Below are 21060 nucleotides of genomic sequence, written 5' to 3'. Positions count from 1 at the left end.
GGAGAGACAGCGCCACGGACTACAAGCCGTGTCTTTATTTTATAGCCAGAATCCACGAGGCAGAGTAAGGGCGTGGTCAAGATGTTTACAACATTCTCGTGGGTTTCGATCCTACTCAACTACATGCACCTGAACTCTATCAAGCCCACATCACTCAGACACGTGGGGCCACGTGTTCGGACCATAGGTTCAAGCTTACAACTACAGCTGTTGGCTATAATTGCGCTGGGAGGGCTCTGCCCTCCAAGCTGGGACTTGCATGTGGCCATGAGAGGACTGTGTCCTCTCATTAGTCCGAGGCTTGAACCTGTCCAAACACTGTAGCCGCTCTCCACAGTGATTCTCAATAAAATGTTTTATTTTCTTTATAAAAGAAATCAAAGTTTTCAACAAATAGATAACCATTTTATTATTTTTACTTATTTTTATTTTTTAATATATTCTTATTGATTTCAGAGAGGAAGGGAAAGGAAGAGATAGACACATCAATGATGAGAGACAATCATTGATCAGCTGTCTCCTGCACGCCCCCAACTGGGGACCAAGCCCACAACCTAGACATGTGCCCATGACCAGACTCAAACCTGGGACCCTTCAGTCCGTAGGCCAACGCTCCATCCACTGAGCCAAACCGGCTAGGCAGTGGTTCTCAACCTTCTGGCCCTTTAAATACAGTTCCTCATGTTGTGACCCAACCATAAAATTATTTTCGTTGCTACTTCATAACTGTAATGTTGCTACTGTTATGAATCGTCATGTAAATATCTGATATGCAGGATGGTCTTAGGCGACCCCTGTGAAAGGGTCGTTTGACCCCCAAAGGGGTCGCGACCCACAGGTTGAGAACCGCTGGGCTAGGGTGATAACCATTTATTTATGTGTTCAAAGTGCAAACAATATTTTTTAAATATATATTTTATTGATTTTTTACAGAGAGGAAGGGAGAGGGATAGAGAGTTAGAAACATCAATGAGAGAGAAACATCAACCAGCTGCCTCCTGCACAATACCACACTGGGGATGTGCCCACAACGAAGGTACATGCCCTTGACTGGAATCAAACCCGGGACCCTTCAGTCCACAGGCCGACGCTCTATCTACTGAGCCAAACCAGTCAGGGCGCAAACAATATTTTTTAATTGGATTTTCTCCCTAGAGTTAGTGAAGGTCTGTGGAAATGGATACTCCCACACGTACTGAGGAAACTACCATGGAATTTTGGATGTTTTAATCTATTCAAGTGTAACTATATAAGGGCATAGATATTCATTGTAACAGCAGGAAATTGAAAAAGAAATTAATATTCATCATTAGTGGACTGTTTATGTAAATGATTATCTATCTCCAGGATGGAATAGTATACAGTCAGTAAGAAGAATAACACTGACATGTGATAACACGGCTTAATGACTAGAATTAAGCCTGCCTATTCTTAATCCAGTGGTTCACAGACAGGTGCATTTTTGCTCTCCAGGGGCCATTTGGCAATGTCTGGAGACATTTTTGGGTGTCATAGGTGGGGAGGAGAGAGTTGTTGCTACTGGCTTCTGGTGGGTAGAGGTCGGGGATGCTGCTAAACATCCTACCGTGCCCAGGGCAGCCCCACAGCAAAGAACTAATCTGGCCCCAAACATCAAAAGTTCTGAGGTTCAGAAATTCTGTTCTAAACTGATCACCAGCAAGGAGAATAAAACTTACAGACTTTTGTTTTAGAAGAATTGAGTTTTACCTTCTGGGCTAAGGGAGGGCGCAGACTCCTCTCTGAAGTCTATTATCTGAAGAGTCAGGGTCCTGACAACAAGAAAGAATTGAGTTGTGTAAGCCACCAATGGTGTCTCCCACACACAGAAAATTGAGAAAGAACAATATAAAAACTAAGAATATCTTCATATGTATGTAAAAGGCAAGAATATGCACCAAATTCTTAAGCCCTTAACTGAGGAGGAGTAGAATTTGGAGTGATTTTCTTTTCTTTTTCAAACTGCTTCATATTTTAAACATTTTCTGTAATGATCGTGTCTGACCTTTACCATCAGAGAAAAACATAAGAATATTTCATGAAAACTTGGTTTAAATCTGGCAAGCATGTAGTTCTTGAGGTGATTTTTTCCCCATCGTACTACTGTTTTCTAAAATTGTTTAATGAAATCTTAAAGATTGGAGTGGTTGTGTTTGTGAAACCTGAATAAATGTGACATTTTCTGACAAAAGTTGGAGTTCCCAGATTACAGCTGAAACTGAGTTAAGCTGATATACAAATGTTCAGGTTCTTTCTTTTCTTTTCTTTTTTTTTTTTTTTGCTTCGAGTAATCTTATTTTCCATACATAGCATTGAATGGAAAGGAAATTGAAATGGGAGTTAGAAAGCCTGGCTTCTAGAATTAGGCATGAGAAACTGGGCAAGTTGTTCATCTATCAAAATAACAATAGCACCCAAAGGAAATGAGATCGTTATCTCAGAGAGATATCCGCACTCCTATGTTCACTGCTGCATTAGCCACAGTAGACAAGACATGCAGACACCTACGAGTCCATTCAGGGATAAGTGGATAAAGAACACCTAATCATCCATAGCTAAATAGATATATACATATGTATCTATATATATGAAAATTATATATATATATATGTATATATATATATACACTAAATATTATTCAGCCATAAGAAAAGAAGGAAATCCTGGCATTTGGGACAACATGGATGGACTTGGAGGGCATTATGCTAAGTGAAATAAGCCAGACAGCCTGGCCGGCATGGCTCAGTGGTTGAGCATCGACCTGTGAACCAGGAGGTCACGGTTTGATTCCTGGTCAGGGCATATGCCTGGGTTGCGGGCTTGATCCCCAGTGTGGGGTGTGCAGGATGCAGGCAGCCAATCAATGATTCTCTCTCATCACTGATGTTTCTATCTCTCTCTCTCCCTCTCCCTTCCTTTTATCTTAATAAAAATATATTTTAAAATGTAAAAAAAAAAAAAAGCCAGATAGAGAGACATCTACTATGTGATATCACTTATATGTAGACTTTGTCCTTTAAAAAAGAGTGAATTTATAGAAACAGAAAGTAAAATTGGTGGTTGCCGGGGCTAAGTGCTGGAGAAAATGAGGAGATGTTGGTCAAAAGGTATGAGCTTTCAGTTATAAGATGAGTAAGTTCTGGGGACCTGATGTACATTGGCATGGTGGCTACAGTCAATACACTTGAAGTATATTAACTCAAGTGCTATATACTTGAAATTTGCTAAGAATAGATTTTACTTTATTTTTTAAAATATATTTTATTGATTTTTTTTTACAGAGAGAAAGGGAGAGGGACAGAGAGTTAGAAACATTGATGAGAGAGAAACATCAATTCAGCTGCCTCCTGCACACTCCCCACTGGGGATGTGCCCGCAACCAAGGTATATGCCCTTGACCAGGATCGAACCTGGGACCCCTCAGTTCACAGGCCGATGCTCTATCCACTGGGCCAAACCAGTCAGGGCGCTAAGAATAGATTTTAAACACTGTCACACACACACACAAGATAACTGTGAGATGGATGTGTTGTATGTGTCAATTACCTGATGATGGTAATCATTTGACAATGTGTGCAATATTGAATCATCACATTGTACCCTTTAAATATATTACAATTTTGTCCATTATACCTCGATAAAGCGGAGGGGGGAAGAAGAGCAAACACCTATATGGCACCTGTGGTGTGCTGGGCTCTGTTCTGTGTACTTGGCAGCCATCGGCGCATGGGGTGTCCTCCAGCTGCTTTAACAGGCAGGTGCTACTGATATTCCCACTTCACACAGGTGCCCTCGGAGTATAAACATCCCGACCAGGAATCGAACCCTCCCATGGTCACTGAGTCACAAACTGGGATTTGAACCCGGGCAGGCTCTGGCTCACTCTGTCATCAGGTTATGCTGGGCGACGTCGACACTGGCCTCCTAACTCGTCACCTACCCAGGCTCTTGGCCCCCATTGATCCGACCCAGCCCCTTCTTGCCACAAGTCATTTTTCCAAAATGAAATGCTCATCACTCTCCTTCTTAGAATCTCTCAGTAGTTCTGTGTTCATGCTGCCGGACCCCCACCCCAGCCCTCACATCAGAGCTTGGGAACTTTCGCCTGAGTGCAGCCTGCGCACAGGTGCAGTTTGTCCTGGCAATGATTTCATTTCTTTTGAATTGCCTTTCAGCATCTACAATCCTGGAGAATGAGGAAATAGCCATGCAAATCCCCAAGCGGTTGGTCCATTTAACAGGGAGAAAGAGCAAGGGACCACGCTAGACTAGAAAAGACACCAGTGACCGACATCCTAGGTCCATGCCTGGGCCTGGATTGCAGCTGGGCTTGGCTGAACCAGCTGCAAAAGACATTTTTGGAGCCAGTGGGGAAATCTGAATATGGAGTGGTACTAGATAAGAATATTTCTTGAAACGCAAAGGTGGAGATTGTTAACTCATAAATCAGACATGATCTCCTTTTGGGGGGAAAATACATGGATGTTTATAACGCAAAGAGAAAGACCTGGAAGCATAAAGTGTAACAGACATTGGAGTCCCAGGCTATTTTTTTCGTTATTGGTTAGCTCTATTTTCTAACTTTCTACAAAATGCACATATATTCACTTGCAATAACAAAAGGTTATTTAAAATTTTGTTTATTTATTGATATTTAGGAAGAGAGAGAAACACCAATTTGTTGTTCCACTTATTTATGCATTCATTGGTTTATTCTCATATGTGTCCTGGCCAGGAATCGAACCCGAAACATTGGTGTATCAGGATGATGCTCTAACCACTTGAGCTACCTGGCCAGGGCACAACGATTATTTTTAATAAAAATAAAATAACCTGGAAATTTCCAAGATAAAATCCATATTTTTGGCATATCTTGAAAAATGGATAGAAGTTTCTAGATTCTCCTTGAGCTCAATCAAGGGGAGCATGGGAGGTGGTGCTCCCTTTGGATGGGCCCTGGACTGTAGTTCAGAACCACCCCATCTGGCTTCCTTCCTCCCTTCCTCCCTTCCTTTCTTCCTTCCCTCATGCAGCAATTAGATCTGCAGAGCTGCCCTGTGGCCAGCACTGTCCTGGAGATAGTGAATAGAAGTAGGTTTCTGTTTTCATGCAACTTAGATTTTCATGAGGGTGAGCAAATGACGATCGAACAAATGGTTGCTTCACACGTTTGAGGTGGGAATCCCACTCTGAAGAGAGAGAGCCAGCTGAGGGGAGCGGGTTTCTCTGGGCAGTACATGGATAAATAAGACAGAGCCAGGCCAGAGGCCGGGGCTGGAGGGGAAGCAGGTGAATCTTCAGCAGGTAGGTGGGTTGGAAAGCCAAGGGATGGGTGAGTTGCAGGCAGGAATGCAGGGTCCTCTGTACCCCAGAGCGCTCAGAAGTACCAAGGAACTCAACAGTCCTCTCGGCCTGTGTCTTCTTGACCCAAATGAAAACTAAGGAGAAAACAACAATAAAAACCAAATGGAGAGCAAGAACGCCAGCACTGGTGAAGCGGTGAGGTTCTCGGTGCTGACCAGGGCAGGGCATGGACTTGAAGCTTGTCAGCAAAAGCATCCGGGGCTGAGCTAACCCCCACAGGGGTTCCTTCCAAACTCAGCCATCAGATGAACCACACCCCACCTGGGGTGGAGAGAGGCCAGGACGCCAGGCTAGTGGTGTGGTGCTCCTTCTGCATGGAAGGAACAGCAGGGGACGGGGGGGGGGGGTTGGGGGGGGGGGGGGGTTGGCCCTGACCAGGTAGTTCAGTTGGTTAGTGTCCTCCCAATATGCCAAGGTTTGGGGTTCGATTCCCAGTCAGGGTACATACAAGAATCAACCAGTGGGTGCATAAATAAGTGGAACAAACTGATGTTTCTCTCTCTCTCTCTCTCTCAAAAAAAATCAATAAAAAAAAAGCATGGGGAAAAGTGTCCCCCTCTCTAGGGCACCCACCCCCACCGTCATTTCTCACTTCTCTTGTTACTACCTCAGAGCAGGAAGGAGGCCACCACAACCAGACCCCCTAATGCCTCCACCTACGCCTTATAATCAGGATAGGGGCCCTTCACCCAAGCACTCTTTTTTACACGCATTAGTCACTGAAACCTTACTACGATTAATACAAAATAATACTGGATGAAGGGGCGAGGCAGGGGAGTTTCTGTCGTGGCCCCTGTGGAGCCAGAGCTGGAATCCGCCGCTCTGGCTGGGGTCTGCACGGTGGATGTCAGAGGGCGCAGCGACGGCTCATGCCCAGAGCAGGGAAAGTGGGCGTGCAGATCTCTTTCCTCCTCCTGGCTGTGCGCCTGGGGTTAGGTTACTTACCTTCTCTCCACCTATTTCTCCCTTCTCAGGATAATGATAACAATGATGATCCTGGCCTCAGGGTAGGTTCTAACAAGACGTCAGGCATTTAAAGCAGGCCTCAGCAATTCACTGCGAATCTGGGCAGCTGCCTGTTTTTATAAATAAAGCTTTATTGGAACACAGCTGTGCCCAATCATTGACGGATCATCTCTAGCTGCTTCACCTCTACCAACTGGCTCTCAAAGCCTAAAACATGTCCTCCCGGACCCTTTCCAGAATACGTACTGACCCCTGATCCAAAGCAGGTTCTATTTGTCATTCTTTCCCAGGCCCAGCAAAGGTCTTGCAAATATTAGGTGCTTTGTAAAAAACAAAGTTAGCATAATTAGTGACAATAAAATATAACAGTGATGATATAGCATTCAGAGGAAATTGGTTGATAATAAAACTTAAGGCCCACGTTGAAGATGGAATGACCAGATTTGCTATCTCAGTATTCAGCAATTTATTTTAAAAATATATATATTATTGATTTCACAAAGGAAGGGAGAGGGAGAGAGTAGAAACATCAATGATGAGAAAGAATCATTGATCAGCTGCCTCCTGCACGCCCCAACACTGGGGATCGAGCCCTCAACCGGGCCGGGCGTGTGCCCTGACCAGGATACGAACCAGGACCTCCTGGTTCATAGGTCAACGCTCAACCACTGAGCCACGCCAGCCGGGCTCAGTATTCAGCAATTTCAGTTAAAATGCAGGTAAGCATAAAAAAGAAAAAAGAAAAGAGTGCAGGTAAGTAAAGGGTATAGGAATGCCACTCAGCTGGCTTGCCTTTACATGAAGGGGGTTGGTGGATGTGGGAGGAGACCAAATTTGCTACATTTCATTATTTTCGAAGGTTTAACGATAAGATGGGATGTAAGTTGATTCTGGAAACTTCCGATAACATGTTTTCACGGCGTCAGCCGCCGGTGCATTGGCTTTTGGAGCAGACACAGCGAAGAGGGCACCGGACGCTGCGGGCGCAGGGAGGCTAGGGTGGGGGCAGAGGGGAAAGGCGGGCGGGAAAGCCTGGAGGGAAGAATCATTAACTCGCCGCCCAGCTGAATATCAGCTCCAGGCGGAGCTGCCAGTCGGGACGGGTCCCACACCAGCACCCGGCCGGCCCTCCTAAGTCCACTCAGTGGGCATTTTGGTTTTCAGGGAGGAATGTTCACTTCCAAGCAGAACTGAACCAGGGGCAATACCCCAGGATTCTCATGAGAACTAAAGGCTCGTGGCTTCCAGGCAACACGTCTGGCATGGCAGGCTGACCCCCCCCCCCCCTTCTCCCTCCCCCTTCCCCGTCCCCCTCCTACCCCTCCCCTCTCCCGCTCCTTTCCCTTCCCCCTCCCCCCTTCCCCCGCTCTCCCCCGCCCCCCCCCCCCCCCCATCTCCAGATCCATCCTGGCTGCTCCGCCTTGCAAACCAGTTACTGGGTCTTCACATTCATTTTTACTACTGATTATAAGACAGAAACCAGGACTCTTAGCCCAAACGAAGTTCTTTAAAAAGCCAAATTTCAAGTCGCTTGGGAACCAGCCCTTTGTTTTGCGTTAGTTAGCCCCTTTTTCTTTCATTAGGCAGGAAGCAGTGTTCATACTGCTCCTTCTAACCCATAAAGAAATTGAAGATAAAAAAATAAAAAATAAAAATAAATGAACAAGAAAAAAAAATACTGCTCCTTCAACCAACTGCGGCCTCGCTTGATGTGATTTTTTACTTGTTTGTGCGACGACTGTAACCCATGAACACAGAAACTGGCCCCCCGCGGCGTTCCCGGCGTTCGGCACCCAGGCCGGCGGCCCGCGCTCAGGGCGTTTGCGGGAAGGAAGGAGCCGCTGCTGCTCCCAGCGTCGGGGACATAGCGCTGAGCCCCGCGCTGCCTGAGCTTCTGCTTCCTCGGGAGAGGCTGTCAGTGCTCCAGGCGGCAAACGAGCTCCTCGTTACTAATGTGATACATGCTCCGGAGGAGGAGGGGCCGTTAAGAGCCCGGGGTCTGACGTCAGACTCGCTGGGACTGAATTCTGGTGACGAGGCTGAGGCCAGCGAGCTCCTGGCTTCAGGCACCAAATCTCAGCGGTGCCCAAATCCTCGGTGATGGAGATAAATACCATAAACTCAAGGCCGTGATGAACCAAAGATCACACTTTTAAAGAAAGACAGGACTGAGATGAGGGTGGGCGAGCGAGGGGAGCCGCGGAAATGTTTTCTGCCTTGCTTATCCACAACAGTATGGACCTTCCCGGACTTTGTGAGGATTAAATGTTGGGAAATTCGCAAAACTGCTCACACACAGGAAGCGCTCAGTAAATGGTAGCTGTTATTATTTTGTTATTTCCATCAATGTTACTAATCCTTTCGAGGTCCATCATGGAAGACATATGTAAGCAATAATATCCAAATAATTCAGAAAACTAAAGGGGCAGGTTACTGTAGTTTGTTGAAACTAAAGCATCACCCCTTGTAAGATGCTCCATTGTTTCATGGACTATTAAGAAAGAAGATCGATTGTTACATGGGAGGGGTGTTGGGGGCTGGGTGAAAAAGGTGAAGGGATTAAGATATTCAAATTGGCAGTTATAAAATAGTCATGGGGATGTAAAGTACAGTGTAGGAAATATAATCAACAATCCTATATAATAAAAGTCTAGGTAGTGTCACGTGATGTCATCACAAGATGGCCACCACAAGATGGCTGGCAGGGGAGGGCAGTTGGGGGTGACCAGGCTGGCAGGGGAGGGCAGTTAGGGGCAACCAGGCCAGCAGGGGAGGGCAGTTAGGGGCCATCAGACCAGCAGGGAAGTGGTTAGGGAGCGATCAGGCTGGCAGACAGAAGCGGTTAGGGGCAATCAGGCAGGCAGGCAAGCAGTTAGGAGCCAGCAGTCCCGGACTGTGAGAAGGATGTCTGACTGCCGGTTTGGGATCGGGCCTAAACCAGCAGTCGGACATCCCCCGAGGGGTCCCAGATTGGAGAGGGTGCAGGCCGGGCTGAGGGACACCCCCTCCCGTGCATGAATTCATGCACGGGGCCTCTAGTCTATAATAATAAAAGCGTAATATGCAAATCAACTGAACAGCTGAACAATGGAACGACCATCCAGATGACCTTCTGGATGAAGCCAGGGCTGCGAGGGCTGAGGCAACAGCTGGGGCAGCTGTGAGGGCCTACCCTTGCACGAATTTCGTGCATTGGGCCTCTAGTATTGTAATAATAGAACATGGTGCCAAATGGATACTAGACTTATCAGGGTGATCTCTTTGTAAGTTATATAAATATCTAGCCACTACGTGGTACACCTGAACCTAATATCATATTGAATGTCAACTGTAATTGAAAAGTAAAAAAAATTTTTTTTTTAAAGAAATGCTTCCAAATACAATTGCAAAATGCCATTGATTATAAAATACTAATTTTAGAGATGTTAACATATAAAAACTAAAGCACGTTGGAATTAATAGGCTACAGCACTAGGTCACCCCAATTCCATGACAATGAAGCATACATGTGTGTATTAAAAATGATCTGTTTCCACCCTGGCCAGTGAGGTTCAGTTGGTTGGAGCGACATCCCAACTGACAATGAAGGGTCACGGGTTCGATCCCTGGTCAGGGCACATGCAAGAGGCAACCAGTGGATGTTTCACTGTCACATGATGTTTCTCTCTCCCCCTCTCCCTTCCTCTCGCTCTCAAATCAGTAAAAGCACATCCTTGGGTGAGGTTTTTTTAAAAAAGGTATCTATTTCTAAACAAGTCAATGTTTAAATAAACCTCTTTTTGGAAATTTTGACTAGCTCATAAAATGGAAATGCTAGGACCCCTGAGCATTTGGACTGTCTTGTATAACAATGATTAGTAAGTGGAAAAAAGATTGAATGAGTGAGAAATGAAAGAATTAATGAAAGCTACAATTCAAAAGTTTCTACTCATAAACAGCAACAGAAATTATGTAAAACAACAACAAATTCCCTGGAGAAAGATGGAAAACTATAATGATACAAAAATGAAGGGAGGCCCTGGCCAGGTAGCTCAGTTGGTTAGAGCATCACCTCTATACACTAATGTTGTGGGTTCGATCCCCAGTCAGGGCACATACATGAATCAACCAATGAATGCATAAAAAAGTGGAACAACAAACTGACATTTCTCTCTCTCTTTCTCTCCCTTTCTCTCTCTCTTGAGTAGATATTTTCATAATTAAAATAGCAATGCAAATGTGATACTGCCATGGTTAACCTGGGAAGTTTTTGGAACTCTACGTCATTCTGACACAATGACATTACGTTAAAATCCACTTATGTATTGAGCACCTGCCCTGTCTCTGTTCTGGATGTAAGTTGGTAGTCATCATTTTTTAAAAATATATATATATTTTTTATTGATTTCAGAGAGGAAGGGAGAGGGAGAGAGAGATAGAAACATCAATGATGAGAGAGAATCACCACACGCCCTCCCACCGGGGATCGAGCCCGCAACCTGGGCATGTGCCCTTGACGGGAATCGAACCTGGGACCCTTCAGTCCACAGGCCGATGCTCTATCCACCAAGCCAAACCAGGTAGGGCTTAAGAGGTGGATCTTAATTAATAGTGAACAAACGAATGAATGAATTCTGTATATATGAAACCCTGAACGTAACTCTCTGACTGAACACAATATAGTCCAATAATTTTTTTTTAAATCTTTATTGTTCAGATTACATTTGTTCCTCTTTTTTTCGCCCCCTAACTCCCTTCCTCCCAGTTCCCGCCCCACCCTCCGCCCTCACTCCCCACCCACTGTCCTCATCCATAGGTGCACGATTTTTGTCCAGTCTCTTCCCGCATCTCCCATTCCCCTTTCCCCCCCAAGAATAGTCTGTCCATTCCCTTTCTACGTCCCTGATTCATTATAATCACCAGTTCATTCTGTACATCAGATTATTTATTCACTTGATTCTTAGATTCACTTGTTGATAGATGCATGTTTGTTGTTCACTATTTGTATCTTTACCTTTTTCTTCTTCCTCTTCTTAAAGGATACATTTCAGCATTTCGTATAATACTGGTTTAGTGGTGATGAACTCCTTTAGCTTTTCCTTATCTGTGAAGCTCTTTATCTGACCTTCAATTCTGAATGATAGCTTTGCTGGATAAAGTAATCTTGGTTGTAGGTTCTTGCTATTCATCACTTTGAATATTTCTTGCCACTCCCTTCTGGCCTGCAAAGTTTCTGTTGAGAAATCAGCTGACAGTCGTATGGGTATTTAGTCCAATAATTTAATCACACATTTAATCACTCCAAATTTCAACTTCAGAAAAACATTTGGACTACCCCACAGAAAGAATATTTAAAGACGGTAAGCATCCTTTCGAAGGGATTGGGCTTGGTGCAGGCAACTGAGGTTTATGACATTTAACTTAAAAGAAAAACTGTCCATTTTTTAAGCCATTATTATTTCCAGACATTTCATGAGAAGGGGTCACACACATTCCTGTAACTAATAAATTATTTTCCTGCTTCCTTAGAGTTAATTTTTCGGTTACTTTACATACTTACGTGAGTTAGTTTTTTTCCACGATTCATAGTATTTTTTTTTTTAAGACTTTCGTCTAAATTGCCTTGGGGTAATATCACCATTTCACACTGTTGCTTTGTTCAGTTAAGTACATACTTTAGCAATGATAAAATTTGGTAACTATTATTACCTTACCTTTCTGGTTATGTTCTTTTGAAGGAAGTAGGGGAAAATTATACCTCCCATGTTGAATTAGGAGTACAGACTTCTCCCCCTCCCTTCCCCCATTTTTTTTTTTTTTTTTTTAAGTTTTTCGGCAGTTGAAACCAGGTGCTAGTTCAGTTCATTCACGACATGAGAAAGATCAATGCACATTTGAAACTCCTCTTTCAGGGCGAAAATTGTAAGGTTGAGCAAAACAGAAAACAGTCTGTTTCTAAATATGGCAATGTCATATGACCCCGTCCTCTGTACACGGAGCATTAAGGTATTAGACACATTGCTTCATGGATGTAGCATATAATTACTCTAGGAAAGAGGACCCATGACCAACCAGCACAGATATAAATGTTGGGCTTCTGTCTGTTCTTTTTTGATCTAAGGAAATGCTCTTTAGAATGTTGGGCCGTCCCCATGTGACGGCTTGTCATTTGGGTAAACTTTCCCACTGCTCACAGAAGACAGCTCTTCTGTCTCTTGGGTTTTATTTTTATACCCCCTTTCTCAGCAGCTGATGTTCAACCACTTTTCACACAGTAGATTTTTTTTTTTCCATTTTCTCCTTTAACTGTGAAGCCAACTCAATTTGGTCGGTTATCATAGTCATTCATGCCAGCATCATATCGTATCCTTCTCAATTTGGATCCCCTATAAGGAATCTCTGGCTGTGGTGTTGTTTTAATTTTATTTTTTTAAACAAAGAAAGACCCTTTGAAGGAATCATCCTCCAAAGCCAAATCTCTTGTTTAATGGTCTCTCTTTTGTTTTTTAAAATGTTTTTATTGATTTTTTTTTTTTTAGAGAGAGAGGGAGAGGGAGAGAGAGATAGAAATATCGATTGTCTGCCTCCTGCACGCCCCCACTGGGGATCGAGCCCACAACCCGGGCATATGCCCTGACCGGGAATCGAACCTGCGACCTCTTGGTGCATGGGATGACCCTCAATCCACTGAGCCACACCAGCCGGGCTGGTTTATTTATTTATTTTTTTAAAAAAATATTTTTATTGATTTCAGAGAGGAAGGGAGAGGGGAAGGGAGATAGAAACATCAATGATGAGAGAGACTCATTGATTGGTTGCCTCCTGCACACCCCCTACTGGGGGTGGAGCCCGCAACCCAGGCATGTGCCCTGACTGGGAATCGAACCCAGGACCTCTTGGTCCATGGGACGACACTCAATCCACTGAGCCATCACAGCTGGGCAGGGCTGGTTTATTTTTAAAGAACTCTTGACAAGGTCATTTGGACACATATCCTTAAAGCTTTTAGGGCTTACATTTTCTTAAAACTTAATTTTAAAGAGCATTTCAGGTTTACTGCATTTCTGGAATTTTCAATTAAAGATTAAATTGGGAATGAGAAGTTCGAGAGCTATCACTGTATTTCTAGCCAAGCAAGGGTTTGCAAAAACAAGGTTAGGAACAAAGACCTGTGTAGCAGGGGTGGGAGATAGGGGAACCATACACATCACAGTTGAGAAAAGGCCTCCTCACACTGCCATAGGCGCTTATCTGTCTGGGGGGAAATATTTACATGTTTGCCCTCCCGGCCCACAGGAGGGAAGCAATAGGAGGAAGTAACTAGGATTGTTACACACTTGAAGGAAGTAGAGGCCTCTGCTGGTTTCTAAAAATTAAATTAAAAAATAATTTGCTCAGGCATGTAGCAGTTGTGGACCAGAACTGAGAATTGGGTTGCAGGGTTCCGGTGTCGCCACCTGGAAACTCACCACCCTGTTGACCTGGCTTTAAACATCCCGACGATGATTACCCATTGGTTAGTTTCAGATGTTCCCTGTGAAATCCATTCTTTTTCATAAACCATTTCCTACACAGTGATATTTATTTACTTATTTATTGTTAATCCTCACTAGATGATTTTTTCCCACTGATTTTTTTTTTAAAAAGAGAGTGGGAGGGAGGGAGGAGGAAAATGGGGGTCGGGGGGGCAGAAAAAGAGAGAGAGGGGGAGAGAAACATTGATATGAAAGAGACACATCAGTTGTTTGCCTCCTGCACTCACCCAAACTGGAGCTGGGGATAGAACCTGCAATTCAGGTAGGTGCCCTTGACCTGGAATTGCACGGGAGACCCTTCAGTGTGTGGGCCAATGCTCTAACCACTGAGAACACTGGCCAGGGCCATAGTGCTTTTTAAATAAATAAATATATATATATATTGATTTCAGAGAGGGAGGGAGAGGGAGAGAGAGATAGAAACATCAAAGATGACAGAGAATCGTTGATCAGCTGCCTCCTGCATGCCCCACACTGGGTGGGGATCGAGCCCAGGACCCGGGCATGTACTCTGACCGGGAATCAAACTGTGACGCTCAACCACTGAGCCACACCGGCTGGGCATGCTTTAAAAAAAAAAACAATTGGAATGCATTTAGCTATTATTATATAGTCAAAATTATTATTTAAAACGATGTATTCTTGACCTATCAAAAGATCCCAAATGTCTTTTAAATATTCCTTGTTTCAAAACAACCCTCGCAAAGTTAGATTAAAAGTTGTGTTGATCTTTATAAACTTTGCTTGTCTTTAAAAAAAATTAACATTTAGACACACTATTTTTGTGGAATGTCTCTTGCAGAACGATAAATCATAACTTTATCAACTTCCCCAGAGGCCTCAGAACAAAAGAAACAAGTTCAGCTATGTGCAGTTGCTCCATGAATTCACCCTAAAAGGTAGTCCTCCCTGCTGCATCTTTTGTTCACAGTGCACGACTTAAACAACTAGCTGGGAAACGCGCTTTCTTTCTTGGTGATGAGGGAAGATCCTGGGCCAAGGAAACAGGCAGACACCTAGCACAGCTCAGGGGCTGCCCCAGCCTCAGGTTTAACTTTGTTAATTACAGAACTGAAGCCTGCTGTGTGTGTTGAGTGATCAAGACTTAAGAGTTTCCAAGTTGAAGGAAGCAGTCAACTCATTTCTATGAGCTGTCTATCAAATTACTCCTGCTGCTAAAAATGGGAGCTTCCTTTGTTTGCCAGCCTGTGTGCTTAGAGCAGTTTTTCAGCGGCTGACAGAGCCCTCTCTCTCTCTCTCTTTCTCTCTCTCTCTCTCTCTCTCTCAATAATCTAAAGTCTTTGAGAGATCATTAATACTCAAGTGGGCTTTGTAGTTTGGTTTGTAAAATGGTCAGCATGTCAGGAAGGAAAAGAAAAAGGAAGACGAGTTCCTCCAATAACACCACCTAGGGACATTTTCGGCCTCTTTTTAAAAAGCCCCCGGAATCTCATTCCTGCCTTCATTTCTAATTAATCACTTGGCTCAGTAGACTATTCAGGAACCGCACTCCACCAGCAGAGAACTATCTTCAGGAGACGAATTCACTAAAATTCACTGTGTTTTATTACTCGTTTGCCCATGAAGCAGAATTTTTCTTTTTCAGGAAAGTCTAGGGGGTAGTTCAATCTTTGCAATAAAAGAATGAGGTGGATTTAAAAAAAATAACAACACACCACACGAATATCCCATATTCCCCTAATCATTTTCATTTTTTTTCAAGCACAGAGAATGTAAAAGCTCCAGAAATATCTGGCTTCCTTTTTTTTTGTCCTTATAAAGTCAGTAGGTCAAAGAACCCACATGTAGTAACAGGAAGTGAACACATGAGACATATGTTTAAATTCTGTCACCAACAAATCAGTTAAACGTGACTCCTCAAAGCTTTGTTCCTATAGAACTTTCCATTGAAGTGTCATATTTTCACATCTACATATTTACACTTGTTTACACATACAGAAATACTCAGGCTCAGTGAGACTGAAAGTGTAGACCTGGAGTCGAGATCCCCAAGCCACAGCACTTGAGAAGTGGAAATCATACCATTTTGTTTATCCCAGCTCTTTGGTGATCTAAAAGCACATGCAGGCTGAGAAAAGCTAATTAGCTTGCCTTCGGCTCTTTGGCTCCTGGTCCTGTATTTGCCATATAATTTTGCCCTGGACCTTTAAGGCAGTGGTTCTCAACCTTCTGGCCCTTTAAATACAGTTCCTCATGTTGTGACCCAACCATAAAATTATTTTCGTTGCTACTTCATAACTGTCATGTTGCTACTGTGATGAATCGTCATGTAAATATCTGATATGCAGGATGGTCTTAGGCGACCCCTGTGAAAGGGTCGTTCGACCGCCAAAGGGGTCGGGACCCAGGGGTTGAGAACCGCTGCTTTAAGGGCTCCTGTTTCCTCCTCTGAAAAGAGGGTCCATTGGGAGACCCGATTTTAAGTTATTGAAGCGCATGTGATTTTGGCAGGTAGGATGTGGATCCTGCCGAAAAAGACATCCCAGGATTCCACGTAACCAGTCGGCCTCACCTTCCCACTCACAGATCCGTTTACTCTGGCCCTGGACAGGCGTCAGCCCCCTTCACAAAAGGGTGGATTCTGGCAGCTCCGGTTTCCTGCCCACTTGGGTCTGTACATTTTCACCGGCCTTTGACGCAGAAGACTCCAATTAGAGTCGAGTCTTTCGGTGCAAGTGGCAGCAGATACTAGAATATCCAGAACTGTCAGAATCCCGTTTCCGGCTTCGCCAGAGTGGGTCCGTTGTACTTTAGGGAGTTGCTTCCACCTCTCATCATTTCAGGCTGAGCACGAATGATTTATCCTGCCAAAGTTATTAACATTGACTGTGGCCTCTGAAGAAAGCACAGTTTGTCAAACCTGCCTGTTCGGGCTAATTCGATATATTTGGCATGAGTTGTGATCGATGCAAGGTGAGTCCAGAGCATGGCTTCGGCTAATGAGTACGTCCATCCCATGGACTCATTTGGTGACTGAACTCGAAAAGTTCGTTACTGACTTGTTCAAAACCAGGATGGCACACAGACCTACCTTAGTGGTTGAATGTAATTCTTCTTAGGAAAGCAAACAGATTGAGCAATTCTTTAATTCAGAAACAAGTTGCTCAATGTACGTCGACTGAAAATAACAAGCCTGAGTAAGGGAAACCATAAAGCAGAGGCATGCGCGAGCTATCCCTGCTTCTTGATTGATTTCACATTTAGAACAAAGCCCTCGTTATTATAAAGGATCTGGAAGGTCAGCTGGAGGCATCTCACTACCCATAGACGGATCGCTCGAGGAGCTGAAAGCACCAAATTAACTTCCCACAACAAAATGAAGAGAAAAACTTAATCTGAGTTTTTAGAATATGTCTGGCTCTAAAAGTCTACAGCGCTTAGGAAATAAACGCAGGTGAACTTGTTTTTCTTTCTTCCACCCACAGAAAGGTTTAGTTATTTAAATAGGCACTTGGAGATAGGGTTTCTAGAAAGGAACATGGTCTGTGTTTTTCTTATCACAGCGAAAGGGACATACACGCCCTTTAACAGAAAGCAATAAGGCCATTCAAAGAATCTCCCTGCAGCTAATGGCGGTGGGATCTGAGCCAGGTAACACACTCACCTGGAAGCTTGCAGGACCAAAAAATAAATAGTTAATTCAATTCCTGTGTCAGTCAAACCTAAAATGACTTTCTCAAAGTCTATATCCTGTTTTCTGTTAACGAGTGTATTTTTAAAATGTCTCCATGAAGCAACACATATTTAATGAATGCCCTAACACAAACAAAGGCAGAGCCTGGGTCCCAGCCCTGGAGGGGTTTACAACCGCATAGAATGCTTGGAGAACCACAGTCCTGCCCTTCTGGAATATTCCCTGAAGTGGACTCCAGGACCCCACACACTTCTTCCAGGCCTGGGGAGGGAGAGGGGGAAGCAGCGGTGAGAAGTGCAAAAAGCTGAGGCAGGCGAGTAAAGAATACCTCCCCACCCACCTTTAATAGCAGTTGCACAGCTATTCTTCCTTTGGAGTCAGATAATGGCATTCTCAGCCAATCCAGTTGGCGTGGATTAGCATTAAGCCATTCAGTCGGTTTGATTGGGGGGAGGGGAGAGGGAGAAGGGTGGGAGAAAGAAGAAAAGGGAATTTTTTGTTTGTTTGTTAATCCTCACCTGAGGATATTCTTTCTCCAATGATTTTTTAGAGAGAGTGGGAGGGAGAGGAAGAGACACAGAGAGAAAAACATCTCCCCTCCCTGCCTCCGCATAAGTCCCCACCGGGGCCTGGGATGGAGCCCACAACCGAGGTACAGCGCCCTGCGCCCTAGACGGGAATTGAACCCGTGACCCTTCAGTCCACAGGCCGCTGCTCTAACCTCTGAGAAAAACCGGCCAGGGCAAGAAAAAATTTTTAAATAAAAATTTTGTGAGTTTATTTGAGGCAAACTGATGCTGTATGCTAGGAAGCGAGATATCAAATGCTCCAGGATTTTTATTTATTGTCTAATGAAAAGGAGGGAGGCACAGTAATAACAATAGTGGTGATGATGACCATGCTAACTTGTGTGGGTATTTCTGAAGTGCCCCGGCCAGGCCAAGGGTTTTCTATTATTCCCTAAACCTCCAGGTAGGCTCTACCTCACCCTAGCTGACACTCCCTGTTTCCTAAATCCCTTAGTCATCTTTCCTGAGGGCATCTGATGTTTTTCCTACCTTCAACTCCCACTCTTGTTTTTGTTTTTTTAGAGGGAGAGACAGGGAGAGGGAGAGACGTCAATGTGAGAGTGGAACATCGATTGGCATGCCCCCTACCGGGCATTGAGCTGGCTACCCCATCATGTGTCCTGACCCGGAATTGAACCAGTGACCTTTCAGTGCAGGGGACGATACCCAACCAACTGAGCCACAGGAGCCAGGACTCAACTCCCACTCTTGTTAAGGGCCATCTGTGTAAGACAGGTGCACTGTCCAGGGAATTATGATGTTCCCAGTTAAAACGTGGGAAGGGAAGGATTCTCCTTTGGTGTCATGTACAGACTTTCATGCCCTGCACCATGATAGTCTTCCTCCATTGGAATCCTCATGCTGCCACCCAGAGCTGTGTTGTCTTAAGCAACCTCTCCATACCTCAGTTTTGTCATCTATAAAATGGGTATAGTAATGGTATCAAGCTTTAAGCATCATTATGAGGGTCAAACATGCTAATCCATATGTCTGACACAGAGCCCTAAATAAAGGCTGTCCATTGTTTTTATGGTAATTTTTTAGGGGCCGGAAAGATTGTTAAGAAACTGGTAACAGCCCTAGCTGGTTTGGCTCAGTGGATAGAGTGTCAGCTTGCGGACTGAAGGGTCCTGAGTTAGATTCCAGTCAAGGGCACATGCCTGGGTTTTGGGCTCGATCCCCAGTAGGGGGCGTGCAGGAGGCAGCCAATCAGCAATTCCCTCTCATCATTGATGTTTCTCTCTCTCCCTCTCCCTTCCTCTCTGAAATCAATAAAAATATATTTTTTTAAAAAAGGAGAAAGAAACTGGTAACAGTCTTCAGCCTGGAACTGCATTAATTAATTATCGTCTAAAGACAATATTGAAAATCACTGATTCTTGAAAAAATTTATCTCACCAATAGGACTTACCCACGGCAGACACTTCTATAAACTAAATTAATTTCTAAATGAGCCCATTTTTAGAAATAAAATTCTAGACACATAGATCCATTTTGCCTCCTAAGAATATAATAATTCCATGAGAAAAGGAACTGAGTTCCCCCACAATTTTCTAAAGTGGCCGTTTATAATGTCTATCGAGCGAGCAGGTAAGGAAAAGTAATACCTGTCAGGTGTAAATAGAACACCTGCTGGGCCTAATTTGGTAATTCATTCCCCCCTCCCCTCCGACAAAGGTAGATTTTCAAGCCAAATGGTACATAATTGTGCCATAAACATTTAAAAAGTCTGCTCTCCACGTGTCTTATATCCTTGTTTATTTTTTATGTTGTTTATATCTGTTGTTTATAAGTGTTCTCTTACTCATCTGTGCCAATAAGCTGTCTTAATTTTGCTGCACTTTGCAAAGAACCCATGATTGCTATTGGTTGCTTTTTAAATTTATGTCATAATTTTCTGCTTTTAAGTTGATGAATTCCCCTCTTGTATTTCTATTGCTAAATCGTATGCATTTCGCTCTCCTCTGGAAGGTACATACCAGCTTACAAAGAGCACGTGGGTGGAGGAGTGGAAACCAGGCAGCTGGAAGAGGAAAATGCACCATACAGATCACTTCACCCTAACAGGCATGGTGTTTGGTGTGGTTTTGCTTTGATATTTACCTTTTTTTTTTTTATCCCCCAAGAAGAATAGATTCAAGTATTACTTGAATAATTAAAAAGTCCAAAGAAAACACCCAGGATTCCTTAACCATCTGCGGCCCCGCTGGACTCACCTGCCAGGTCCAAAGAACAGGAAGTGGGGCTGGGTGGGTTGGGGAGCGGGTAGGGGGTGGGCGGGGGAGGAGGAAGCCGGGGCGACTCAGACTGCTTCCTTGGGTCACCTCGTTCTCAGCCATCTTCTGCCTCCCCCACCCACGGAGTTCCCCAAAGTGTGGAAGGGCCGGCCCACGATGCCATGCCGGTGGGAAAGTTGGTGCACGCAGCCCTGCAGCGGAGAGTCGTAAATGAGAGAGAGAAAGAGAGAGAAAGAGGGAGGGAGGGAGAGGAGAGAGGTGGAGATCACGTGACTTTCTGGAACGCAGGCTCCTTCTTTATTCTGATTTCTCAGTACACTTAATATCTCCAAAACGTGTCAAGTGACTGGGAAAGAGAGAAGCCGCGTTCCACTGGAAGGGTCTCTTCTTGGGTTCACAGGAACTAACTTTTTTTTTAAAATTCTTTATTGTTTAAAGTATTACATATGTTCCCCTCCCCCGCCCATGGACCCCTCCAGCCTGCCCCCCCACCCCCCCAGGCCTTCACCACCCTATTGTCCACAGGAACCGACTCTTGGTTCTCCCTCCTCACTCTCAAGATTTCTTCTCTTTCAAATCAAATAATTTGTTTCTCATTCTGAGCAAAGCTTTCTAGACGTGATTCCCCCCATGAAAGCAAGACTTTGAAGTCGTTCTCCAGCGTCCTTTCTTAGAGGGATGTGGTTCGGGGAGACAGGCCTCTGGGCCGGGAGCCCTTTAAAAGGGCAGTTTCCCGA

Source organism: Myotis yumanensis, unplaced genomic scaffold, assembly GCF_028538775.1.
Source record: "Myotis yumanensis isolate MYYU_CA2020_CCGP unplaced genomic scaffold, mMyoYum1.0.hap1 SCAF_7, whole genome shotgun sequence".
Classification (NCBI taxonomy): domain Eukaryota; kingdom Metazoa; phylum Chordata; class Mammalia; order Chiroptera; family Vespertilionidae; genus Myotis; species Myotis yumanensis.
Note: the sequence above shows the minus strand (reverse complement) of the source record.